The sequence below is a fragment of the Rhinatrema bivittatum genome, chromosome 4 (genome assembly GCF_901001135.1).
Source record: "Rhinatrema bivittatum chromosome 4, aRhiBiv1.1, whole genome shotgun sequence".
NCBI classification, from domain to species: Eukaryota; Metazoa; Chordata; class Amphibia; order Gymnophiona; family Rhinatrematidae; genus Rhinatrema; species Rhinatrema bivittatum.
In genome coordinates this window covers 347,160,357-347,186,718 of record NC_042618.1, presented here as the reverse complement: position 1 = coordinate 347,186,718, position 26,362 = coordinate 347,160,357, and the positions used below count along the sequence as shown (strand labels likewise).

General features: G+C 44.3%; 1 protein-coding gene across 1 annotated transcript in view; it reads right to left on the bottom strand.

The window, feature by feature from the left end:
* Positions 1-20,342: 20,342 nt before the first annotated feature.
* The window catches only part of UTP18 (UTP18 small subunit processome component), a 130,481-nt gene continuing 124,461 nt past the window's right edge, over positions 20,343-26,362 (bottom strand). Inside the window, 1 exon segment of the mRNA XM_029600668.1 lies at positions 20,343-21,008. The gene's annotated coding sequence lies outside the window, so the exon portion shown is untranslated.

The window sequence follows — 26,362 nt, the reverse complement described above, 5'->3', positions numbered from 1 at the left end:
AAATGTTTCCAAGTCAGCCACTTAACAGCAGTAGTTGCCAAGGGTTCAAATAGTAATTTCAACAACTGACCCAGAATTATAGTTAAGTCTCATTGGCTACGTGGTACCTTGGTTGGAGGTTTCAAAATGATACAAGCCTTTAAAATAAACTTGGAAACTACACAATGAAATATAGGTCTGCCTTTTTTATGGAGGTGATATGCCGCAATTGCACAGAGATGAATTTGAAGTTTGATAGGTGCAGAAGATACTGAAATGTTGCTAGTGCTCATGTAAATAGATTTTCATTTATAGTGCTGCACTAAGCAGAAAACCTTTTCCCATTTGAAGTTCTATGGTGGATTTTTTTGCAGCTAGCAAGACTTTTTTTTTTTTTAAACTTCTGATGAAAAGCATGGCCATTACTACTTTCCTTTCACTATACATGTTGGGATGGAGAAGAAAGCCATCAAAGTATGTCAGAAATTCTGGAAAAATTGGAAGGTGGCTAGGAGAAACCATTGTCAATCCACAAAAACCATACTTGTCAAGGCCAATCTGGAGACATTCTAATCATTTAGTCTTTGACTTTTTGCAACTTCAGCAAATGTCTGAGATGAGAGGAATTGGAGGAAACATACATTAAGGCTTTATTCTAATGAATTAGAAATGTGTTTGGAGCCAATGCCTCACAGGCTGGTCTTTTGCAACCATAGAATAGAAGTTTGTGATTTTACTGGAACTCAAATCTATGAGTGGCATTCCCCAAAGATGAAACATTTTTCAAAACTGTGCTGTGAAGAGACCATTTGGGAGATTGAAGGTGATAATGTTATAATATGGGCATCCAGGACTCACTTGCACGTCACCTCCCATCCATACCAAAAATACCAAAAGACAGAATTTTGGATAAAACAAGGCCGCAGCTTTAATATCAATTGACCCGAGCCCCCATCATGATAAAACATATACATATTTGTAAACATATCTGGATTTCGGACCTCCACTTCCCACCCCACCTATCCGCCTCTTTCCGGCAGGATAGCCATTACCAGCCACTCGGCTTGCTGTTTTCAGGCCCCACACAACAGACTCCGACTCCCGCTACCAACTTGCCAGGAGTCAGCCTGTGTGGACCCCCCACACTGTCCTGTAGGGAGTCTGGCCAAGCGGCCCCCGCCTCTCTCCAGCAAGGGGCCACTCCCTGACAACAGCCCAGTTGTCAACCTTCCATTGTATGTCCGAAATCCGTTCTAACATGACCATAACTATAAACTTTATGGCTCGGGCCAAGCGCCACTCTTCGTACCTACCCCCCCCCCCCCCCTGCTGCGACAAATTCCCCGTCAGACAAAACATCGTAACATCAATAACCAAAAGGGTGGGTGGGAGGGTAGCAGCTACCACGCCGGACTATCCTAGCCGCCGCACAAACCCGCACTGTCTCTTCTCCCGCTGCTCCCCAATATCCTATCTTGAATTTGAATTCCCGCAGCCAATCACTGCTCCCTCCGATCTATTTCCCTTCCCCCCCTCTCTGCTCCCTACCAATCGCTGTCCGCCACGAACCTTATCCCTATTCCTCTCCAATACATCCATCCCCCCTCCCCTCTCTACTCGTTCCCCTCACCCATCTAACACGCGGTGCGGCGTGCACCTGGGCCCACATTAATTTGCCCTTGCGGACACAAGGTCCACTCGGTCTCTCATAATATGGGCATCCAGGACTCACTTGCACGTCACCTCCCATCCATACCAAAAATACCAAGAGACAGAATTTTGGATAAAACAAGGCCGCAGCTTTAATATCAATTGACCCGAGCCCCAATCATGATAAAACATATACATATTTGTAAACATATCTGGATTTCGGACCTCCACTTCCCACCCCACCTATCCGCCTCTTTCCGGCAGGATAGCCATTACCAGCCACTCGGCTCGCTGTTTTCAGGCCCCACACAACAGACTCCGACTCCCGCTACCAACTTGCCAGGAGTCAGCCTGTGTGGACCCCCCACACCGTCCTGTAGGGAGTCTGGCCAAGCGGCCCCCGCCTCTCTCCAGCAAGGGGCCACTCCCTGACAACAGCCCAGTTGTCAACCTTCCATTGTATGTCCGAAATCCGTTCTAACATGACCATAACTATAAACTTTATGGCTCGGGCCAAGCGCCACTGGCACAGACATCCGATGTCCTGTGCCCCCCCAAAGATGCGGTCTGCTTTACCTAGGAAACAATGCTTCTAGAACCTCTTGAATGGAGTTCAGAAACAAATCCGTCCCCAAAAATAATAAGTGCACTCAGTCATCACGAAATAACCCCCCTAAATTACCCCATGACCATTCATGTCTAATATGTCGACCCCCCAAGCGCACCAACCAGGAGCCAATCTGTTGGTTTGCCTTGGACCGGCTTCTTCGCCACATAACCATATCCCGCATCGCTGGCCTCGCTATTATGTCGGACCAACACAGAATAGTGGTAGGTAATAATATCGACACAGACATCAGATCTTTCCGTACCATGCCGATAAATTGTCTACCAGCTATCCTACCCCAATCGTTCCCACCCAAGTGAACTACTAATACCCTAGGGGACCCAAAACAATTACGTGCCCTCTGAACACATGATATCAAGTCATCCCATAACATGCCCCGACGCCCCAGCCAACGCACACGCACCCCCCTGCTTTTCAAGTCCAAATGGGGAGCATAGGGCCGACCACCGGCATGCCTGTGGGCCCAATGAATATAGGAATGGCCGATGATCCACACCTCCATGTCCTCCAACCCAGCACCTGAAAAGAAACAGAGGTTAGCCACCACTCATACACTTCCCGCCCCTGGGCGAATGTAACCCAGGTATGCGCCCGATCGCCAACGGCCAATCCGCTGAATGATCCCACCCGATAAACCCACACTAGCTGCAGATGTTGCCGCCCCAATGCGGAATGAATGAGTACCGAAACATCGCTCATCCAATCCTGCGACAGACAAGGCTCGTCGCAGCACTACCTCAAATTGGTACTTTGTTAATGGCCTTCCTGTCTCATGTATTAAAAACTGCGCATCCCCCCCTGGACGCAGCCTACAGAAGTGCACAGCATTGCCTACTGGACATGTTACCAACCCAGGGACCCCCGCCAATACTATTGACGAACCCCGTCCCCCCTGATCGGTCTTGGATCGCGGAATGCACAATGTCACTGACAGAGTGGTCACCACCACATTCCGTGCCAGCAATCCCGGATAATCCCACCGACCCTCCGCACGCACCACCAATTCACTAACTCGCAAAGCTCCAAAAAAGGCCCACACAAAAGCAAGGCGAAACAAAGCCGTTTCGTAACTTGAGGAACAAATCTCCTCCAAAATTCTCCATAACTGCAGCAGTACATCGTGCGTAATCGGCAAACGTTGATCCTGATTTCGCGCCATCTCTCTGGACCAACCCGCCAATACACGCCGCACCAGGAAACGCCCCGAAGGAAAACCCCACCCATGCGCCCTCATCAAGAAAGAGAATCCTGCCAGCTGCCTACCCACCGCAGCCCTAGAAGACCCAATACTTCTGGCATGCTCAAGAAACCAAAGCAACGCAGCATCTGGGATCGGACCCCCCTTCCATCCTCGGGCCCACAGGAACGCCGTCACCTTGCGCGCCCCTCCAATATAACCTTTCCATGTGGACGGAGCTAATGAAGCTCGCAGCATGCTCCAAGATTCTGGGTACCAAATCTCCAGAGGGAAGACGGGACCGGATCTCCGCAAACTTTCGCCTTCGGAGCCAGTTCTCGAAAAACTTCCCACTTGAAACGAAAGAGAATCGGCCACTCCGTTAGACACACCCGGTACGTGTCTGGCCCACAACGTCACATTCAAGGACATGCAACATAAAAACAATTCCCGCAATAACTCGGAAACTCTAATACAACGCGCTGCCCTTTTATTAATGACCTCGACCACTCCCATATTATCGCACCAGAACACGACTCTCTTACCTCATAACTGCGAACCCCATATATGCACTGCCACCACTATTGGAAATAATTCCAAAAAGGTGATATTTTTTGTGATCCCCGAAGACACCCAATCCGTCGGCCATTTATCAGCACACCACGACCCCTGGAAGTAGGCTCCAAAGCCCAGCGACCCTGCCGCGTCTGTAAACAATTCCAGCTCGTGATTAGACAACGGATTGTCTTGCCAAAAGGCCACTCCATTGAATTTTTGCAGAAAATCATCCCAAATGCGTAAATCTTCACGCATTGCCTTGGATACCCGGATATGATGAAAAGACTGCTTAATCCCAGTTGTAGCAAAAGTCAATCTACGCAAAAATACCCTCCCCATAGGAATTACCCTACAGGCAAAATTCAGGCTCCCCACAATAGATTGCAATTCGCGCAGGGTTAATTTGGCACGTCCCATCGCATCCCGAACCATTGCTCGAAGTCGCTCTACTTTATCCCCTGGTAAACGAGACACCCTGTCCACTGAATCCAACTCAATACCCAAAAAAGTCAATTTAGTACATGGACCTTCAGACTTACTCGCCGAAAGGGGAATGCCGAACACCGCCGCTACCGCTTGAAAGCTCGCTACCAAGTGCTCACACTCCCCCGTGTATGCTGCTCCCACGAATAAGAAATCATCCAGATAATGCACTAACTTATCCGACTTCGCCCTCTGCCGTACCACCCAATGCACAAAAGAACTAAAAGCTTCAAAATAAGCACAGGCTATCGAGCAACCCATAGGCATACACTTGTCAAAATAATAGGCATGCTCAAAACGGAAGCCTAACAAGCGAAAACAGTCCGGGTGCACCGGAAGTAAACGAAAGGCCGCCTCAATGTCAGCTTTGGCCATCATCGCTCCCGGTCCACAACTGCTCACCAATCTGACTGCCGAATCAAATGACGCATAGCGAACCGTACACTGAGCTCTCGGGATCCCGTTATTCACCGACCTCCCTTCAGGATAGGACAAATTATGTATCAAGCGAAACTTTCCTACTTCTTTCTTGGGAATCACCGCCAACGGTGACAAGATCAAACCTTCCAACGGACACTCTCTGAAAGGCCCTGCAATCCTACCCAAATCAATCTCCTCCTGCAACTTATCACGCACCACCCCTTGCAAACGCTTAACCGACGGGCAATTGCCCCCCCCCACCTTATCCCCCCCTTCAAACGGAATAACAAAACCCAACGTGAAACCGTGCAACAGTAGGTCCGCCGTGCGTCTCCTAGGATAAACCCGTAACCACGGACGCAAAGCAGAGACCCTAACAGGAGTAAAAGCACGATTATACACCGAGCTTTCCTGGACCCTTGGAAACTGTAGCCGCGCTAGTACCCTCCCCTTGCCTCTTAGGACAACGAGACGCTGGATGGGCCGCGCCGCAAGTGGAGCAGGCGTGACTAAATTTGCAGTCCGGGAAGATACAATTGGAGCGATTGAATCTCCAACACACATCAGAGCGCCCTGACACTCCTTTTCCGGAACCTCCTCCGGGGACATCTCTCCGAAAGGACCGCCCTAATCCACCGCTTGCAACAACTCCCTGCCCTGATCCCCCTATGACCCCCTTAGACGCCATTTGCGTCAACCATAAACCCACATCCTGAGTGCCCCAGGACATAAATTTGTTTTCTTCCATCCTGTCACGAAAACGTTTGTCATAATTTAACCACGACCAGCCGTCGTAGGTTTTACTAGCTGCCAAGATGGCATCTGCATAAGCCAGCAGCGGCCCATACTGCGCAGGATCCTTCCGTCCTACCACACTCGCTAGACGAAGGAAGGCCCTCATCCAGTTGTGAATATTGCGAGCCACCTTCTGTTGCGCGCCCGGAAATCGCTCACCCTTTCCTCGCTTCTTCTTCCCCTTACGCTTCCCACGCCGTCCCTCCATAAGTTGGAATATGTCAATGAAGCGCCGGTGCCTAATCCGCTTCCGCAACGATTTTGGAACCTCCTCCCATAATTCAGTGAGCGCTACCAGCGCTGGAGCACCATGAGCCGCTGTTGCACCCGAAACTCCACTAGGGGCTAGCGCTCCTCCTGCCGAACTTGAAGACGACGAAGACGAGGAAGAAGAAGAATCAGAGGAACTAGATCTCTCCCTCCTCTTCCTTTTCCGAGACTTACCCTTCTTAACAGTCCCACTATGGGCGACCCCTTGCTCCCCCGACTCGCTTTTCCTCTGCAACGCACTTCCCCCCTCCGACTCTCCCCGCCGGACCCAATTGCCCTCTCGCACTCCCTTGTCAGATTTCTGCGAATTATTCACTTTGGCAGATCCTGGGAAAATCACAAACTCACCTGCGGGGTCCGCCTCAACAGCCAGTGCCTCCGCCACCATGCTCTCTCCCGGATCCCCCGCTGGTCCGCCGCCGGCTCCGCCGTCCGCCATGCCTCCGCACTTGAAGGGCCCGGCGTCGCCGCCTCCTCCTCTGCTCGATCCCTCTGAGAAGACACCACAACCGGGGAAAGGGCAGGCCCCAGAACAGGCACAACATCCCCATCTCCCCTCCCTCCAGATTCTTCCATCCCCCATTCTCCTCCTTCCAGCACATCCCCAATCAATCTGCCTCTCCCACCCCCGGAGCTACTCTGCCACCAAGCATCTTCCTCTAACCAGGAGCTGGAAGCGGGTTGCCGTCGGCCCCGTGACTCAACCCTCTTCCCCCCCAATCTCCCCGCTCCCCTAGAACTCCTAGCCCCTTTTCTAGCGCCGCAGGAACCCCCCCGTCATCGCTACCACATCCCTACCCTCCGAATCTGCCACTAATTCCAAAGAACCTGGCCCTCTGACTACAGTAGCCATGAAACCCCTGGCACGCCGAGGCCCTACTACCGGTCCCCGGGCCCTCACCATCCCGGCCCCCCCCCCATGCCACCGAAGTGCCCCTTACTACTTCGCCGCCCTCCGTACAGGTCTCCTCGCGCTTCCCCTGAAACACTGATAACCCCTTCGTCTCGACTGTCAAGCTCCGAATCAGTGCTTAATCCCCCTCGCCGACCTGCCCCTCCCCCTAGCTGCCGCAACGCCGCTCTCCGATCAGAATGCCGACCGCCCCCCGGCTCACGCGGCACTGCTGCCCGACTCTGGCCCCCCCGCCCTCGAGCTCGCAATCTCAGAGCCCTCGGCGCCCTGCCCCTATCTAACTCTGCCCATCCCTCCGAGGCATCGGGGGCCCAACCGGCTGCCGTCTCTACACTATCATGCGGAACCCCGCCCCCGACGTCAACTCGGCGATCTGGCGGCAAGTTAATCCCCCTTCTCTCTTCAACGCCGCTCACCCGCTCCAGGACGTCTCCCTCTGCCCCCGCGATTTCTTCGTCGTCAAATGGCAACTCGTCAGCTCCCTCCTCCGCCATCACTCCTCCGAACGACAACGCACCGAACTCGCACAGGAAAAAATTGCAGCCAGGCAAGTCCCACGTAGTAACGCCAAAAACTAGCAGCTACCACGCCGGACTATCCTAGCCGCCGCACAAACCCGCACTGTCTCTTCTCCCGCTGCTCCCCAATATCCTATCTTGAATTTGAATTCCCGCAGCCAATCACTGCTCCCTCCGATCTATTTCCCTTCCCCCCCTCTCTGCTCCCTACCAATCGCTGTCCGCCACGAACCTTATCCCTATTCCTCTCCAATACATCCATCCCCCCTCCCCTCTCTACTCGTTCCCCTCACCCATCTAACACGCGGTGCGGCGTGCACCTGGGCCCACATTAATTTGCCCTTGCGGACACAAGGTCCACTCGGTCTCTCAAAACATTATCTTTGGCTGGGAGACAGACAGCTGAAAGATGTATATTTCTTGAGACTGTCCATTTCCATATTTTGACTGCTTCCCCACAGAAATTTGCATCACTTGACCCTCCTTGTATGTTGATATAAAACATTGCTGCTTGATTGTCAAGCTATCCAGCTTTCAAACACTAAGAGCATTGTAGATTGTTCTTAATTCTAGAATGTTGATGTGGAGACTTGCTTCTTGAAATGACCAATTCCCTTGGGAACAAATATCACCCAGATGATCTCCCCAACCCTGTGGTGATGAGTCTCCAGCAGATGAAAGTTTTGACTGACGAATATTTGGAGGGCTGTGTTCACCAATTCAAGGCACATACTAAAGCAGCTTAAATCTTCACTTTTCAAGGTAACAGATGAAGGTGTGGGCACCTACATTTTTACTAGAAGCATTATGCCTCATATTTAAACATGCTAGAAGCATGACACAAATTGCTGCTACCATGTAACCAGCATCCTAATGAAGATTCTCGCTGTTACTACAGGACGCTTTGAAATGATGGGAACTAATTTTATCAAGGTTAGAATCCTCTGATATAGCAGAAAAGCTTTCCATTTTTGCATGCTTAATATGGCTCCTATGAACTCTGATGAGTGAGAATGAATTGAGATTGTTCCAAATTTACTATGAAACTCAGTGACTGTAAAGTTTTTAAGAACATAATGAATGTTATTCTTGGATTGTGCGCAAGATACATTCAATCAGGTAGATTTTAAAAGCCACTCTGACACTCTCTCTCCCAATGAAAGAGGGGCACTTTCAACTCAGGGTGGGTTTTGGGGAGGGGGTTGTGTTACACTGGTCTGCCTAGGACGCAAGTATCTATAAACCCTTGTAACACTGCCCCCCCCCCAACCCACCTTGAGTTGAAAGTGCCCCCTTCCCCCAGTCACTTGTGAGCATATGCAGTAGGGATATTTTAAAATGGTGCACATGTACTTGCATACATGATATAAAATTGAGTGTATTTTTGCTCGCTTGCCCAATATGCATGTTTATGGGCACATGCTCGCTCCTTTTAAAATGTACTTGAATGTTAGCTGTTAAAATATTAGAGTCTGCTGACACCATAATTATACTATTGAACTAGCACTGTACCCACTGCACAAATGGTGAAAGCATAAATATTGTAAATGTTCAAGGCAGATTCAGAAAGACACTGCTTCTGCTAAGCAGGAAATATATTGTGGGACTTGCTGCAGTAGATAAGACCATTAGTCTACTGTCTCTGGGAAAATGTCAGCTGTGGTTAACCACTTGTCAGAAGAAAGGTCTCTGCTTTCTACTCACAGATGGTATGTGTTATTTTCATACATTAAGATAGCAGGTGTCAGGGACATGGAAGAGTCCCCTTGCTCTCACCCCCATGTGGGTTTAAGTAACGAAAAAAGCTAGTTCTGTGGTCATAATCTTTTACATATCCCTGACCATTGCCTATTTTGTGGTCTAAAACATCTGCACCTGCAAGCTGGACAGAGTTAACATGAAATCTATGGCTAGGTAAGTGCTTTACACCTCGGATTCTTGCTTGACCTGTGGTTTTTAGAACTCATGTGCACCTGCAAATTATGATTCCTTTGATGTTAAACCTTATAAATATTGGAAGGATTTGTCATTAAGTCAGATTAGTTGACTTGGGCTTAATCTCTGCACATCTAAATCCTTTACTAGCCACTAAAGTAAAAGGCTATATTAATGAAACAGAGTGTGGTTCTTGTCTCCCACATTGTCTGGGGAATTGCTCAGGAACCAGAATACCCTAATTGGTGAGAATGGTGTTTAAGATTTTATTTTATGGTTTTTTGCAATATTTTGTGTTAATTTATCTGAACTTAATTCCACAGTTTTTGTTATATTTTGTCATACCAATTTGATTTCTATTAGGATGATTTGTATTTAAACATTTATTTAAGGCTTTTCTATAACGATAACTGTTTGCACATCATATTGGTTTATATGGAACTGTGATTAAATGATGTAATATAAAAACATGTACATGGAATGGTTTGTAACATAAGATAATATAGGTACATATGGTTAAACTAGGTGCAAAACTGTGGAAAGTAGTATTAAAACATTAATACTTGGTATAACAAGGAAAGTATAATTCCACAGAGGAATACAAATCATAATTTACAAATGAAAAGTAAGGGGGGAGAGTCCTTAAGGAGGATAGTAGGGGGGGGGTGTGTGGAAGGGAAGATAGGAGAACGGTAGAAAAGGGGCATCAGGTGAAAGCCTATTTGAAGAGCCATGTTTTTAATTTTTTTTTTTTTTAATTTCTGAGTACATGGTTCCATGTGAAGGTCAGGCGGCATTGAGTTCCAGTTTATGGGGCCTGCTATCAATAAGGCTCGATCTCTTGTGGAGGAAAGATGTGTGAGTTTAGGGGGCGGTATGTGGAGGGTTCCTTTATAGGCAGATCTGGTGGATCTATTGGATGAGTGGAAGTGAGTCATTGAGCCATTGGAAGTTTTGGTTGTGTAAGGTCTTGTATATGAGGGAGAGGCTCTTGTAAAGAATTCTGTAGGTTATGGGGAGCCAATGAAGGTCTCTTAGGATAGGTGTAATGTGGTCATTCCTGCATGTATTTGTGAGGATTCTGGCTGCAGCATTCTGTAGCATTTGGAGGGGTTTGATGGTAGAGGCAGGGACGCCTAGGAGGAGGGAGCTGCAATAGTCAATTTTTGAGAAAATTAAGGCCTGGAGGACTGTGCGAAAATCATTTAAGTGTAGGAGGGGTCTAAGTTTCTTTAGGACATGAAGTTTGAAGTTAAACCTACCATGAAAGAATGTTATGAAGGTTTTAAAGTTTAGTCGGTTGTCGAAGGTAATGCCAAGGTTACGTACATGTTGTGGAATGGGTGTAGGGGTGGGGGCAAGGTGTTGGAGTGAGTATGGGTAATGGTGATGGGATTGTGGGAAATGAGGAGTTCTGTTTTGGTGGTATTGAGTGAGAGGTTGATTTTGTGAATAGTTGATTGATTGCATTAATGCATTTGTCCCAGATTTTTAGTGAGGTGTGTAGGGAATCAGTGATTGGGATGAGGATTTGGACGTCGTCCGCATATATGAAATGGGGGTGGCCTAGGTCAGATAGGAGTTGGTAGAGGGGTAACATGTAGATGTTGAAGAGGGTGGAGGATAGGGCGGAGCCTTGAGGAACACCTCAGGTTATGTCAATGGGGTCAGATTCAAAAATTACCCAATTTGACCTTGTAGTGTCTATTTTTGAGGTAGGATTCAAACCAGTGGAAAGCGGTTCCTGTTATGCTGTTTGGAAGTTGGTTTAATACAATTTTATGGCTGATCGTGTCGAATGCTGATGATATGTCGAGCAATGCTAGGATGTAGGAATACCCTTTGTCCATATCTTTGAGTATGGTGTCTGTGAGTGATAATAGGAGTGTTTCTGTATTGTAGAATTTCCAGAAGCCAAATTGAGATGGGGCTAGAATTTTGTGTTTGTCAAGGTATTCGGAGAGACAGATGTTGACTACTTTTTCTGTGATTTTGGCTATGAAAGGAAGGTTTGAGATTAGTCAAAAGTTCTGATGGGTCGAGATTGGGTTTCTTTAAGATGGGTTTGACAATTGTTGGTCAATAAGTCATACACTTATTTGAAATTATGAACATTATGTTGTAAGTCACCATGACCTTTGGAATGGCAGTCAAATTTTCAATAAACATAGCCAATATTCTAAATATGGAAAAACCAGGACATTGCTCCTTCTGACATAAGCTACCAATACTAGTAGGCATTTGGTGAATGCTCTGGTAGCCGCTGCTAGACCAAAAGGGAGAATTCATAACTGAAAATGCTGATCTGCCACAGTGAAATGAAGGTACCTTCTATATGACTTGTGAATGGGAATATGCAAGCAAACATCTTTGAAGTGACTGGCTAGCAGCACTAGACTTATTTTCAGATAAGGCAGAATAGTGTAGGGAATTAATCTTGAACCTTTCCTTCTTTAGTCATGTGTTTAAGTTTGAGATCTAGGATCAAATGAATGGTTCCTGAAAATAGAAACCCTTCCCTTTTTGTGCCCAGAGTACTTGTTCTATTGTACGAGGTAAAAGGATTTTCTCTCATGTTTGAGGACCACATGCTGTTCTTTGGCATAAAACTGGACAAGGAATAAATGATGGTAGAACTGTTTGAAAAGTCAACAATATTCCTGTTGATTATTGAGAAAACTAATTGGTATGAGGTGATGAGATACCATTGTTAAGGAAAGTTACAAAGTCTTCACCCAACTCAAAAGCTTTTTAATGGAAGCTGGCAGTCAAATACCCTGACCAGACTTTTGGGACAATTGCTAAGTCTCTCTCTGCTGAAGCCTCTCCCTGATACATGACCAGGTTTGATGGTCTTGTTGTGGAGGTTGATGATATTGCTGAGCATAAGGCCAGTGTCTATAAGAGAAGATATTATCCATACTCTTCCTAAAATAGTAATAAAGAATTCTTAAAATAAATCTTGTTGGAACTTAAAAAAAGTAGCGGGATTGGACTTAGCTGTTTTCTTTCACTTTTTCTCCAAATAAATTATCCGAGCAAGGAGCATCAGCTATTTCTCATGAGTGTCTTAAAGTTCAGATGCTTTCAGCTATGCCAGCCATCTAGCCAATATAGCTATTGCTGACGACTCATACATCGATCAAGCCACGAGTCTAGAACACTCTTCAGCTTCATTTAAGAGGTGCTAGCTTGTCTTGATCCTGTTGAAAATAATGGGAGATATCCATTATTTTTTTAATGGTATGATATAAATACTGAACCATCTGCAACTGGTGTGTTCTGGATTGTAACATTGCTGCCTGATATTGCTTCTTATTATTGCTCTCCAACAATTTTGATTCCTTTCTTAGTGAAAGGAAGAGTAGGTTTTTTATTTCTTTGATCTTTTCAGCACTGAATGCTCAACCAAGGAATCATGAGATAGTTGACATGGATGTACTTTATATTTTGTGTGTCTGTTCTTGGCAATTGGATTCACAGAAAGTGAGTTCTTCCAGATTCTAGTTTGCAGTTCTTGTAAGGCTTCACGAACTAGAACTGCTTTAATTTGCTTTCAAAGTACATTTTCAAAATGACCCTGTTGTAATGTAACTTTTATTTCTTTGCACTTGTTTATGTTCTGTTTTTGTGCACACCCTCTTGTTATTTGTAAACCGGCATGATGGGGTTCCTAATCTCGAATGCCGGTATAGAAAAATCTATAAATAAATAAATAAATAAATAAAGTTGAATAAATTTGAGAATTCCTTGAAATTCCTCCGTCTGTTGAGAAGTTTCTTCCAGTTGGAAAGGAATATCCTCTGACCTCTTTTATAGAAAAGCCAGATAGAATCAACCAACTATGAGGTTCTGGTAAAGGGTCCAAAGGAAGGCCCAAAGAATCTGGAAAGAAGTGACAATACTCAGTCTGAGAAATCTAATTCTTGAAAATAAACTACTGGAGAATTCTCAGGTATAAACTTTTTCAATGATGGCATGGAAGCAGAAGACTGTCGTAGTTTGTCTCATTATGGATGAATAGAAGACTGTTTGAAGATGCATAGCCAGCTTGTCTAAAATAGGTTGCACATAGGAGTCTTGCTTAGAAGTAGACAGTCCTTGTGACATGTACTGGGTACCACTGGAAACCGGATACTGGGCTTGATGAACTCTTAGTCTGACCCAGTATGACAAGTCTTATGTTCTTATAATGAAATCTGCCCACATCATTTGAAGAAAGGAATGATCATCTAGAAGATTTGGATGTGGAAACAAAGAGGTGCTGGATTCCACAACCAGGCTAAGGGGGGAAGCATTAAAGGATGAAGCAGAATCTTCTCATTTGGATTGAATCCCTCTACTCCCAGGTGCTTTGATATTGAAATCCTTTGTGCCATTACATAGGATAGAGACTGCACTGACTGTGATATTGAATATGGTGCTGTTCTTTCACCAATCTTGCAGATTTGTTTTTTGATGGATGTGTTGAATCTTTCCACATCGCTGCCTCCACGTGGTGTTGAGTCTGATAGTGCCAACATCTTCTACACTTCCGATCCCATGCCATGCTTGAAATTTGCTGTACTGAATCTGTCATGCCAATATCTCAGCTCCATGATTCTTGGCAGATAATGCCAAGGTTTTGTGAATCTTATCCTCAGTTTTATGCTTCTTGGCCAACAGCACCAATGAAGCACTTTTTTCTGTCAGTACCAGAATGGGAGGAACTTACTCCCAGGCTCCTTGGAGACTCTGACCCTTTAAGGTGCTGGTCTCTGAGGATGAACCCTCTTATCTGATGGAGAAGATAACTCACATTTGAAGTTTCATACATCTGCAGGACCTGGCTCTTGGAAATATCCTGGCACATGTAGCACATTGTTAAAAGCCACGGGAAGGCCTAGACATTTCAAAAATATGCCATGGAGGTCTTGAATCCCCATTTTATGCTACATTGCAAACACAGTTTGAAGGGCTTCTCACCTCAGTGAATTCCCCAAAATTGAAGTCATAAAAAAAAAAAAAGTGGAACAAATCTTTAACTCAGAAAAAGAATAAGGAAAAGGATTGAAACTACTAAAAACACGGGAAAATAAAAATAAGAAAATAAAATAAAGCAACCACAGCCAAGATAAAGAGCAGAAAAAAAGTTGTCTGAACGTTGAATGGATGAAAAAGACTGAGGTAAATTGCATGGTGGAACTCCCACATTCTCAGAAAGACTTGTCAATCTGGGCTCTGAGAGAACTTATTCCAGGTTAGTGCCGAATAACATAACCCATTTGTGTGGCTGTTAGTTTCTGCTTACCCACACAGACAATTGCTTATGCTCTCTTATCACTCTGGGATAATGTAGATAAATAAAATCAGATAAATTGGAAAGAGAGCCAAGACATGCCTCTCCCATGGCATCATGCTTTACTAAAAAGCAACGTCTTGCCAAGAAGCTTATGGAAGAAACCATATCCCAATGCAGTAGTGTGGGGTGTAAAAAGGGTTTGGTGTACATGCTTCCCAATTTTTCCTATGTAAAAATCCTGGTTCATTTGTTCATAGGCCTGTAATGCCCAAAGCCACTTGTTTTACAAGACACTTCAGCACTTACTTGGCTCAATACCCTAATCTCTACTATTTCATGGTGCTGCCAGGATTTGGAGTCCATTGCCCCTCTATGCGATCTAGGGAAAGGCAATCATTTCAACTCCTTGTCTCTCAAAAACCAGACCGAAAAAAAAAATTTAAAAACGACATCTTTAATTCTTCTTGAATTATATTAAAAACTTTTCTTCACAGCCAATTTTAATGTTAAGAGCAGGAGTTACCACTGCTTTAAGGAAGACAAAGCTAATGGCCCCAATGTTCTCAGAAAGGGGTATGAGATTTAGTTAAGAATGTCATTAGCAATCAAACTCTTCCCAGGATATAATAGAGCATTTTAATAGGTTTGCTTGATTTCAGTAATGGAGCAGCTTAGAAGTCATATTTTGTGGAAGGCACTGTGTCAAACTTTTAAATTACTTATATATGCAACTGAACTGGTATGAGCAAAGAGCCATGCATGACAAACAGCTGCAACAACAGATAAGGGATACAAATGAGAGAGCATGGGCCAAGCACTTGGCAGTAAAGGCTAAGCAGTGTGTCACCAGCCTTAGCTCACACTTGCCACAATGCATCAATCCAGAGGAAACTTCACTCATGCACGATAACGAAAAGAAATGGCCATACCCCATGCTGCCTTTGAGACTTTCTTCAATTGCCCCTTAATATTGTCTTTTTAACACACTGATCTCCTACTGTTTCCCTATCACGTTCCATGTTACAAAGAGAATATGAAAAAAGGGCAAAGCTAACAGGCGTTAAAATAAGTTTGCAAGTTCTCTTTGTAATCTTGTGGTGATTCAGGAAGAACAGACAGAGTGGAATGGTTACAGAATGGGTTCCCTCCCCAGTCTCCTTCAGACCAAAAATATGAACTGATTCAATCTATAAGATTCATGGGGGGTGGGGGGGGGGGGGGGGAGGAGGTCCATGTCAAGTTTTCGATTCCCTTTATCCTGACAACCAAACAGTATTTCATCAGCTGGAACGAACGAAGAAATGTCATGTGCTCTTTAACGAACGCCTCTGTTTGAAAGCTGATAAACCTAATAAAACGTCAGAATGTGAGAAGAACAACAGGGAACAAAAAATGCAGAACGCAAGCATAGAAAGACTTTGTACGATACAGTACTGCCCTCTAGTGACAGATTGAAAGACCAAGCTCCACTGAAATAAGGCTCAATTTTTATTTTTCATTTTGAATTTTTAAAACAGAAATACTGCAAGGGCATTGTTTCTTACCCCTACACAGCAAAATCACAGATCCTTTGCCTATGCAGCAGTTCCTGCACTGCTGTGTGAAGGAGAACACTTTAAAACAGAAGTTACCCAACTTTTTATGAGAAAGGCCACACTTAGCAAGCGGAACAAAAACATTTGATGACCTAGTTTTGAAATAAAAAACAAAAAACACATACCCAGCATATGCAAAATACAAAAAACAAAGCAGAATGCATACATCAGGTCATATTTATATGTTGCCTATACCTAGGCAGCTCACATCAAGACACTTATTAACAATCAATGTTACATCAACAGTAAAAAAGGAAAAAATACAGAAAGAACAACTCTGCCTGATTGGATTAAAACATCAGTTTGTGCTTATGCAAAGGCTTGTCTGAACAGAAAATTTTTCAGCGAACTTATGACTCTGTACACGCAGGCACATCATTCAGCCTTTCATGGGAATGATATGTCTGCTTCGCACTAGCTTCTATTATAAAAGTTTAATAAATTATTTCAACCATCCCAATTAAATTCTTAACCACTGAAACAAGCACAACATTCATAAAACATAGAAACTCTTTGACTTTATCACATATTCACCCTTGGACAAAGAGTCGCACGACACACTCTTGCTCGCACACTTAGTAAAAGCGTAACTTAGAAATACAAAGCTTCATGTGCCTTCCTTGCTTCTCTCCATCTACTCATATGCCTCTCTCCCTAATCGTCTCAATCGCGTTCTTCTCCACACCCAAGACTTTTCTGCCTCCACTCTTCTGGCTTACAGGTTCCTGCCTTCCTATTACTACTTAACATTCCCATAATGCAATTCAACATACTTAGCACTGTACAAACAAACACCTTCTTTCCTCACACTGTGCATTGCAGCAGCACATACCATAAGGACACATCAAGTGTGTTCTTTGTCTTGTGATGGCTCCTCCTGCACCTGATCTTCCATACATGCTTCCTTTTTAAACATCATGAGAACCATGCCCACACGTTCTTAATCTGTCAGTGTTTCTGGCTGCTGCCTCCCCAGTTATAGAAAGCTCAGTCTCCAGTTGCTATCTCCTGATCCTGCCTAGTGATGCTGGGCACAATTGCGGCCCCAACATCTTGCTACCATCCACCCAGAGCCAGTATAAGACAGAGTCAAGAGCAGAAACTTGGGAGTCTCTCCCCAATGCAGGTTCTCTTTTGCCAGCTACCCATCCCGTTTTTTCCCTCTTCTCCCCATGTCCCCTTCCTGCATCTTTGAGCCTCCCCTATCTCCAGTCCTCAAGCCTCTTCCCCCAAACCCTCTTCAATTCTCTTGCTCCTCACTATGACCCCTACCCCCGGGTCTTCTCCCCTCTCCCACCTCATTTGGCTGGTCCCAAGCCCAGATGCTAGGAGAGGTTTTCACCTGGTGACAGGAGAAAATCAGGGTAGAGCCTGAGATCCAGCATGTGCTCAGACATCCTGCCACCACAGTTACCAAGGAAACACTGAGGGAAGGGTCTATGACCATGTACTGATTTTCTCCTGAAGACTTCCTCTGGCAGCCAGGCCTGGGACCAGGCTCTGCTTCTCTCAGCTCCGTGCCAGTGGTCTGTAGGACTTCTTCTGGGGTAGGGATCCAGGGCACTCCTCCATCCCCAAACACTAGCTCATCACCTACCAGTTCTGTCTAGTACAAATGCCTCAATCAGGACCAATGTGCTGCTGCCTCCTAAGGTCCCAGCAGAGCTCAGCTAACTATTGCTAACTCCTGGCCCTACCTATCACTGCTGCCTGCTGGTCACAATCAGGCACAGCCTGCCACTATCACTTTTAGGCTTTAATTTGGCTCTACCTGCTGCTGCTGACACCTAGCCTCTGTTGGGCTAAAGCTCACATCCAACATCCTACTCCCCACATCCTGCATAATGAGAAGGAAGCAGTGTGCAGGCCAGAGTTCAAGGACTTCTGGTTTAAAAGACAAACAGTAAGATGAGTTAAAAAAAAGGACACATTTGCTTTAACCATTTAATCTGAAATTTGTGTTAAGGTTGCAACATTAAAAAGAAAGATATGTACAAAAATATAATTTCATAGTTTACATGGCCATATCTCAAACTTTATTTGCAAGATCTCTACATCCTATTATGCATGGATAGGATTAATGTGTATGTAGAGTGTAAGATATACTAGTTGTATATTTTGTTTACATTTCACATTGTAGTTCATCAAGTTCACTGAACTCAAGACTAAGCAAATAATTAAGAAATTCCCTCATTTTAAAAGATGGCCTTTTTGGGGGTGTTCTAGGCCATTTTGTGCAAGCAGAAAAAGATGCACACTTGACATGCATTGAGGTATGTCAATGGCCCCTGGGTATGCAGACCTCTCCGCAAGGTATTGTTCACACTTAAGTTAAGGCTGCTGCCAGCAGCTTGCAAGCTTCCTAGGCAGAGAATTAGAGTAAAAGTGTGTGCTGGATGTGTAATTTCAGCAAAATGTTTGATCCTGTCCCACATAGGAGGCTCATAACTGAAAGTGAGCAGCGTAGGAGTAGTGGACTTCATCAGAAACTTGTTAGTGATAGAATATACTGGTAACTAGAGCTCACACTAAGGAAGGAAGGTGGGGCGCCTCAAGATATCCATCCTGGTGTCAATTCTGTTCAATATCTTCATTGGTGATATTGCAGAGGGAATAGGGAGGAGGAATAGCCTAGTGGTTAGAGCAGTGGACTATGAAGGTTCAAGTCCCACTGTCACTCCTTGTGACCTTGGCAAGTCACTTTACCCTACATTGCCTCAGGTACAAAAACTTAGATTGTAAGCCCTCTGGGGATAGAGAAATACCTACAGTACCTGAATGTAAACCGGTGTGATATCTCAATTGAGATGAATGTCGGTATATAAAAAAAAAATACTTGGAAAAAAGTCTGTCTTCTTTTGCAGATGACACTCAGATCTGCAACAAAGTAATGAGCTCTGAAAGAGCAGCCAGATCTAAGAAAGCAGTGAGTTGTTGAGAATTTAGCAGTTAAGTCTCGGTGCAAAAAAAAAAAAAAAAAAAGCAGCATCACGCATTTGGGATAAAGAAATGCAAGGGAGAAATATACAATGATAAATGAGATACTGTTTCTCCCATCCAGGAAAGAGATCTTGGGGTGATTATATCTGATCATCTCAAGATAGTGAACTAGTGCAAAAGTTCAGTAGCCAGAGTCAATACTAGGGTGTATAAGAGGAGGCATAGCTAGTAAAAGAAGGGGATGATAGCATTGTACAGATTGTTAGTAACACTTCACCTGGGATATACTATGTCCAATTTTGGAGATCATACCTCAAAGTATTTAGTCAAAGTATGGGTGATCCAGAGAAAGGGTACCAAAATGGTGCAGAGTCTATGCCAAAAGCCATATGATAAGACTTCAATGAATCAATATACATTGATTCATTGAAGTCTTATCATATGGCTTCATATGTCACAGTATGACATATCCCTGTCTCTTGTCGTCACAGTATGACGACAAGAGACAGGGATTATGACAGACACCCAAATCCTCCAAAATATAGGGTAGTATACTATACTTTAACAAAATATTATGTAGAATAAGAAAAAAAAAAATATATAAGAAAATTTAAAAAAATTGAGCGGAAAGCAGTATGTTCATATACAATCTGCAAATGCAGAAAGGTAACATCTGATGACAAATGAACCTTTATCTAATCTTCACATACCTAAAAAAACAAAAAAAACCCCCAAACCTCTCAATACCATTTTTATTCTATGATGCAGTATGGCAGTCTCTAGAATAAGTCATGTGTGATGTTTGTTGCCCAAGCAGCTTAACAAAGAATCACCTTTTTCAAACAATCAATAATGGTTGACAGACACCATTTCTTCTCTTACAATCCTTAAAATAAACATGGGACTTTTAGTAATATTCTCTCTTTGGCAGACCCAATGAACTAATGTTGCTTTGTAGAAATTATATACTTCGAGAGACTCTAGGATTAAAGTCCCTCTGAGGAAGCTATGATCATGGTTAAACAAGGGCCCCTTGTTGGACAGCACTAATACAATTCTGAAAATTTGTTTTGAAATGGGACATTAAAGAAGGAGGGAATATTAACAGGATAATTACAAAATTGTTTTATCAAGGAGCGCTAAAGGGCATTTATCATTTTTTGAGCACTTCTCTTAGAAAATTGCATTGCCAGTGTTTTGTTTTTTTTATGTATGTAATGGTTAAAGGTTCATTTGTCATCAAATGTAATCTTTCTGCATTTGCAGATTGTATATGAACATGTTTTTTCACTCAAATTAAAACATTTCTTGAAAGCAGTACATTTCTTGAAATTTTTTATATATTAAAAAAACCTGTTCATTATATTTTGCAAAATATTTCGAGTTAAAATTGTGGTATACCATTTTATTATTTAGGTTCATTTATTTAGTTGATGGTTTTGGTTTTTCGTCTTCTGTTCATATTACCAGACATTTAAATACGTCAAAGGATAAATCAGAGACAAAAACTTTTTTCAGAGGACAGAATACTCTAGAACACAACATCAGAAGATATTTCTTCTTGGAAAGAGTGGTGGATGCATGGAATGTCCTCTCAGAGGAAATAGAGGAGATAAAAACAGTCACAGAATTCAAGAAAACCCGGTATAAGCATACAGGATCCATTTTTGTGAAGAAGTGAAGCGAAGTCAGAAATCAAATGGGTCTACAGCACTGTACCAGGAAATAAACTCGTAAGATTAGATGGGCCTTATGATCCTTTGCTGCCAACACATTCTCTTTTTCTATAAACCGCTGCAACTCAAGATGGCTCCATTGAAATCAACTTCACTTAACTCTTCAGAGGATACATCAGTATTTGTTACACTGAAAAAAAAATAGAAACTTTATGGTCAATGTCTGGTGTGTTTAACGACAGAAAATCTGCTAAAAACTTCCAATGTTGCTTCTCAGTTTCAATCAAACATAATTGACAAGAAAATATTCTTGAAGATGAATCAAAAAGTTTTGAGTTTCATCTTTACAAAACCTGGGGGAGGAGAGAATCACAACAAAATATGGGAGAATACTCGTAGCTTTCAAATAACTCCATGTAGCCCCATGTTTGTGAGTATGTGGCTATGCAGAGATCTACTATAGTACTTCATAACCAGCTTGTAGCAGGTATGCCCAGATTATAAAATATGCAGTGTATCCTCCCCAACATAGGTGGATATGTATGGTTATGTGTGAATACCTGTAATGTACTGAAAGCACATACTTTCCTACCTATTTTATAAACATACGTACATCTTCTTTGCACAAAAAAAAAAATAATCTTGCTCACATCAAACCCTGATTTATGGGAGTAAGTTGGTATATTTTAAAACATGCACACAATTGAAATCGCCAGTTTGCCAATTCTTCCATTTCACCCAGTCCTTCTCCAGGTCATCAATACCCTCCTAGTTCTTCAGCCTATAAGCCCCACAGTTCATGTAGAACTCCCGCCCAACCAATACTTAACAGACCAGTTCGATTTCAATTACACAAGATAATTAGCAGATGTAAAACTGCACGAATAAGTTACTACATGTACTTGCATAAGGCTCTTATAAAATAGCAACTTACACAAGTACCTCTTAGCCTTGCCCCAAAACAGCCCTTTTTTCATGCAGGTAAATGCACGTGTATGTTTGATGTTTATAAAATAGCAAGTATGCAAGGTACTTGCGCATATATATGCTAATTTCATGCGTAACTCCTTTGAAAATTCATCCCACAGCATTGTAGTGTTATAGAGGTCTCACTTTAGTCACTTGTTTAACAGCTAATACTCCACCTGCATAACGTCACTCAACATCGCACATACATTCTTTGATTATGCTAATCTATGACATTCATGGACAGAAGTCATGCAGTACATCATATGTAACAAGCATTATGTATGTAGATTCAACATTTGCATGTTTGTTTACATGAAAGAGGTAAATGGCAAAAATGCAGATCAATAATTTAGCACTAATTGATCATAAATGAAAAATTACTAGTTACCTGATAATTTCCTTTTCTTTAGCACAGCCAGATGAATCCAGAACAAGTGGATTATGCACTTTTACCAGAAGATGGAGACAGAGCAAACTGACGTCACAAGATCTACATCCTTCCAGTGACATCAGCCTGCCAGTATTCTCTTCAAAAGCAACTGTGGACAGATTAGCAACCTAGATTAAAACAGATAACCATTTCAGTACTCAGCCAACAAGCAACACTGAGGTCAGAAAATGTATTAACACTAGTCTAGGGAATGGATGAACACTTTTCAGTAATCCCTGTAACAAGTAGCTATGCAGGAGGACCATAATACAATCGTTTGGCAGCCAAGAGAAGGAAACTGGAATCATCTGACAGTCCTAAAGAAAAGGAAATTATCAGGCAAGTAGTAATTTCTCATTTCTTAGCGTCCAGAAGATGAATCCAGAACCAGTGGGATGTACCCAAGCTACTCCTGAATAGAACGGGAGACTGCCCATGGTCCAGTCAAAACCACACGTGCAAAGGCTATGTCCTCCCGGGCTTGCACATCCAGACAATAATACCTGGAAAGAGTGTGTAACAAGGACCACGTCGCAACTCAGCAAATGTCGATGGGAGACAACAATCTAACCTCCGCCCAAGACACTCCTTGAGCCCTAGTGGAATGAGCCCTGTCCTGACTAGGTAACAGCTACCCAGCATCAACATATGCAACTGTGACTACCTCCTTAATCCAGCAAGCTATTGTAGACAACGAGGCAGGCTCTCCCTGCCTAATACTGCTGTAAAGATTTAGTAACCTCTAGATACCTAACAATATGTCTGTTGACATCCAAGGGTCGAAACAGACGATAGTCCAGAGATGGCAGGGAGGTGGACTGATTCAAGTGAAAGTCAGTAACCACCTTCAGTAAAAAAGAACTAACAGTATGTAGCTGTACCTCCCCTGGAGTCACCCGGAGGAATGGCTGCCAAGACAAGGCCTGCAATTTGGAAACCCTACACACAGAACAAATTGCCACAAGAAACAGTTTTCAAGGACAGTAACTACAAGCTCAGGTTATGCATCGGTCTAAATGTAGGGCCGCTAAGAAATCCAATACCAAATTAAGACTCCATAAGGGCACTGGAAACTGCAAGGGAGGACAAAGATGTTTCACTCCTTTCAGGAAATGGGCCACTTCAGGATAAGCTGACAGGGAACCACCAGTCACCTGACCCCTAAAACAGGCGAGATTCACCCAACTCCTGAAACAGGCGAGAGCTGCTATTTGTACCTTTAAGGAATTTAGGGCCAAGCCTTTATTCAAGCCATTCTACAGAAATTCCAAAATGAGCAGCATCTTGACCAAACAATGAAGAGTACCTCGATCCTCACACCAGGCCTCAAACACTCACTAAACCCACACATAGCCCAATGAAGTGGAGAACTTTCTAGCTCTCAGCAAGGTGGAAATCATTGCTGCCGAGTATCCATGCTTCAGCAAGCAAGCCCTTTCAATGGCCATACAGCAATACAAAATCTAATTGGATCTTTGTGAGGAACAAGTCCCTGTCGCAACAGGTTCCTGTGCACCAGAAGTCGAAGCGTTGATTCCACCAATAACCTCCACAGATCACATACCATGGTCTCCTGGACCAATCTAGAGCAACCAAGAGCACCATCCCTCTGTGGTATTCGATCCTTCGAACCAATCTTCCCAACATGGGCCATGGAGGAAAGGCATACAGTATCCTGTCTTCTGGCCACTCCTGCACCAGGGCATCGATCCCCAATGACTTTGGCTCTCCTGCGACTGAAGAATCACGGAACTTTCGCATTGCAAGAAGTCACCAGCAGGTCTAGAAGCAGGAGGCCCCAGCGATCCAGAATCAGCTGAAATGCGTCTGATAACCATTCTTCTGGATCCAGACTTTCCCTGCTGAGAAAGTCTGCTCTTACATTGTCTTTTCCTGCTATGTGCGAGTCTGAGATCATCTGGACATGCACCGGCCCATTCCATAAGATGATCTATTTCTTGCGATATTTGTTGGTTCTCGGTTCCTCCCAGCCGATTGATATAAGCCATAGTCGTTGCATTGTCCGACATTATCAGGACCAATCGACTCTGCAGCCTGTTGCCAAATTGAAAACATGACAACCAGACCGCCCTGGCTTCCAGCCGATTGTTGTTCCAGACAGACTCTTCTGCACTCCAGTGCCCTTCCACTGTCAGCTCCTGAAAGTGAACTCCCCAACCACAGAGGCTCACATCTGTTGTCAGCACTAGTCAGTCCAGTAGGCTAGGGAAACTCCTTTCCTTAGATAATCTATCTGTAACCACCACCGCAGTTGGGAGGAGACCTCCATCAGGAGTTGGAGCCAAATCAAAGAGTCTTCAGACTGTGGGTTCCACTGAGACAGGAGGAGAAAGCTGGAGAGGATGCATATGCACCCTCACCCATGGTACCACTTCCAGGGTTGCCACCATTAAACCAAGTACTTGCAGGTAAGACCATATGATCAGGTGCAAAGTGTTCATCAACAGACGTAGCTGTGCCATCAACTTCTGAATACGAGCTTCTAGCAGGAAAACCTTGCCCTGCTTCATGTCGAACTGAACCCAGAGGTATTCCAATGACTGAGCAGGCTGAAGACTGCTCTTGGCCAAGTTCACCATCCAGCTGAGCTCCTGCAACAGGGAGATCACCTTGCAGGTCACCAGGTAGCTCTCTTCCAGCGACTTGGCTTGAATTAGCTAAGATCCCATCCTTACTCAATTCTGCCACAGCTACTACCATTACTTTGGAAAAGGTCTGGGAGCAGTGGCCAGACCAAAGGGCAGCACTCAAAACAGATAATGGGATCCTTCTTCTGCGGTTTGCAGTTCTGGATGTTCTAGTTGGATGGGAATGTGAAGATTCTGGACCTCTCCGAGACGTGAGGTCGGATCTTCCCCCCGACTGCAGTTTCCATATGAAAATGCTGTACTTGCAGATGACGGTTGATACCTTTGAGATTGAGGATGGGACAAAAGGAGCCCCCCCTCCTTGGGCACAATGAAATAAATGGAACATCACCCCGTATTTTGAGATGTGAGCAATGGAACCACAGCCTTCAGACTAAGGAGCCTTGCCAATGTATCCTCTTAATGCCTGCTTCTTCTGCAGGACGTGGCAGGGAGACTCCATGAACGAGTCCCAAAGAACACTGCGAAACTACTTCACATATCCTTCTCGTATCACCTCCAAGACCCATCGATCCAATGTGATCTCGACCCACCTCTGATAAAAGAGAGGCTTCCCCCTATCTCCTGTTCCCAGGGGTGGGTCAGCAAATCTTCATTCGAGGTTCTACTACCTGAGCCTGCACCCCCCTTCTGGGTTGACTGGGACAAAAGGACTGAGACCTACTGAAGGGTGGACTTTTCTGAAAGGTCGCTCCTCTATAGATTCGAAAATGCTTGGATCCTCTAGCATGACCTCTCTTGTTAAAGGAGCGCAGCGCCTGCTTCTTATCCTCCAGCAAACAAGGAACCTGTGATTCGCCCCACTTACTGGCTAGTTTCTCCAACTTGCTCCCAAATAAGAGCAAGTCTTTAAAGGGTAATTTGGTGAGGTTAGTTTTGGAGGTCGCATCGGTCAACCAATTTCTCAACCATAACTGATGCCTGGCCGCTATTACTGAAGCCACCCCCCTCTGGCTGGTGTGGACCAAATCACAGCCCACATCTGCCAAGAAGGCAGCTGTGGGCTCCATAACTACCCTGGAGTTTACCCCAGAGTCATCAACCTTCTGGGAAAGAAATAAACATGAGTGAGCCACCAAGGAACAACAAGAAGCGTTCTGCAAGGTCATTGCCACCGCTTCAAATGTTTGCTTAAGGATAGACTCAATCTTTTTATCATGAGCATCCCTCAAGGCCACTCCACGGGAATAGTGGTCTGTTTGAAGGCTGCACAGACAAGTGCATCTACCTTCGGAAAATGTAAATGCTGGATTACCTCTGGATCCAGAAGGTACAGGCCTTCCAAAATCCAACCCTCTTGGAAATTAGCCTCTGGGGAACCCCACTCAAGATCAATCAATTCTTTAATTGCCTCTAATACAGGGAAAAAACAAGACACTTTACGCAAGGAAACCAAAATGGGATTTTTCTTTGGCTCAGACACAGAACCTGCCCCAGGAACCCCGAGCATTTTCAAGGTCTGGGAAATCAGAGCTG